Source organism: Sinocyclocheilus anshuiensis, unplaced genomic scaffold (genome assembly GCF_001515605.1).
Source record: "Sinocyclocheilus anshuiensis isolate Anshui unplaced genomic scaffold, SAMN03320099.WGS_v1.1 scaffold583, whole genome shotgun sequence".
Lineage (NCBI taxonomy): Eukaryota > Metazoa > Chordata > Actinopteri > Cypriniformes > Cyprinidae > Sinocyclocheilus > Sinocyclocheilus anshuiensis.
The window spans coordinates 479,144-480,805 of record NW_015551025.1 but is presented as its reverse complement, the minus strand read 5'-3'; the positions used below and the strand labels follow the sequence as shown (position 1 = coordinate 480,805).

Here is a 1,662-nt window from a genome sequence, read left to right as displayed (position 1 = left end):
GAGGTCACACGCTCTGTGGGCAGGAAGGACAGGCCCTCGTTCCTCTGCACAATTGAAGTGTGACTCGAAAAGCAGAGACACCGTCAGTGCCACCTATCTAAGAAATAGCCCAGAGAGAAAATCCACCAGTGGAGAGGCACCGCTGGGATTCGAACCCAGGATCTCTTGTTTACAAGACAGGTGCTTTGACCAGCTAAGCCACAGCGCCCAGCTGCCCAGATGCATTAGCCCAGGCCATCATTCTTCGGCAGAAGCTTAGGGGAGGTTTGCAAATGAAACAGCCTACGGGCCTTGCGCTCGTCTGCAACCCCTTTGCATTCCGTTCTCGGAAAGAAAAGCTGGGCTCCCCTAGGAGGAGCCCGTGCTCTCCCAAAAGGCACCGCTGGGATTTGAACTCAGGATCTCCTGTTTACTAGACAGGCGCTTTAACCAACTAAGCCACGGCGCCAGCTACAAGTGTAGTTTCTGGGAGGGCGAGTCAGAGGATCAAAGCATCCAGAGAAGAGGCCAGAGACTCGCTGGCAAGGCACTGGACAGCTTAAGAGTGTTTGTTGGTTAAGGCTAGCAGGGATACAGCAAAGACTGCTGGGTATGCGCACATCAATTTAGCGTAATTTTTCTAACACTGTACAACAATAATTACTTTTTTGGCATTATTGTACGGGGTAGGTTTAGGGTTGGGGTAGGTGTAGACGTTAATAAAACACAATTGAATAGGTAGAAAAAGCAATTTATTGTTAACTTCCGGTTTTTGCTGTATCCCTTCTAGCCACAACAGTGTTTTTTGGCAGATGAGGTGGGGCAGTTTGCTAAAGGAACCGCCTGCTGCCTTTGCACTCCTCGCTACCCCTGTTCGGAGTCCGATCTCAGAGAAGCATGCTCTTGACAGATGCGATCACTGCCAAAGGCACCGCTGGGATTCGAACCCAGGATCTGCTTTTTACGAGACAGGTGCTTTAACCAACTAAGCCACAGCGCCAAAAGACACGCACTGACTCCGGGAGGGCGGCTCAGAGGATCGAGCCATCCAGCGGTGAGGCCAATGGTCCACGGGCCTGGCTCTGGACAGCTTAAAACAGCTTATTTAAAACTTTCTGTTGCCGGAGTGCAACAGTGTGCAGTATAAGGCTTAACAAAAAGCCAAAGGCCACGACTCTGGTGGGACGCAAACCCACAAACTCTGAATGGCCTCTTCTGGCAGTCTAGAAGTCCAACACGCTAGCCATTGCGCCACAGTGCCTGCCAAAGAGCCTGTAGGAGGCACATGAAAATTTATCCTCTGGGTTTGTGCCTGACCAATGCTGAGAGGTCACACGCTCTGTGGGCAGGAAGGACAGGCCCTCGGGCCTCTGCACAATTGAAGTGTGACTCAAAAAGCAGAGACACCGTCAGTGCCACCTATCTAAGAAAAAACCCAGAGAGAAAATCCACCAGTGGAGAGGCACCACTGGGATTCAAACCCAGAATCTCCTGTTTACAAGACAGGTGCTTTGACCAGCTAAGCCACAGCGCCCAGATGCCCAGATGCATTAGCCCAGGCCATCATTCTTCGGCAGAAGCTGAGGGGAGGTTTGCAAATGAAACAGCCTACGGGCCTTGCGCTCGTCTGCAACCCCTTTGCATTCCGTTCTCGGAAAGAAAAGCTGGGCTCCCCTAGGAGGA

General features: G+C 51.7%; 4 non-coding genes across 4 annotated transcripts; all 4 read right to left on the bottom strand.

The window, feature by feature from the left end:
• Window positions 1-134: 134 nt before the first annotated feature.
• On the bottom strand, window positions 135-208 carry trnat-ugu (transfer RNA threonine (anticodon UGU)). Its single transcript has one exon. It is a non-coding gene; the product is annotated as a tRNA-Thr (tRNA).
• Window positions 209-374: 166 nt separating this feature from the next.
• trnat-agu (transfer RNA threonine (anticodon AGU)) lies at window positions 375-448 on the bottom strand. The gene has a single exon. It is a non-coding gene; the product is annotated as a tRNA-Thr (tRNA).
• A 457-nt stretch (window positions 449-905) lies between these two features.
• trnat-cgu (transfer RNA threonine (anticodon CGU)) lies at window positions 906-979 on the bottom strand. Its single transcript has one exon. It is a non-coding gene; the product is annotated as a tRNA-Thr (tRNA).
• A 460-nt stretch (window positions 980-1,439) lies between these two features.
• On the bottom strand, window positions 1,440-1,513 carry trnat-ugu (transfer RNA threonine (anticodon UGU)). Its single transcript has one exon. It is a non-coding gene; the product is annotated as a tRNA-Thr (tRNA).
• Window positions 1,514-1,662: the final 149 nt, after the last annotated feature.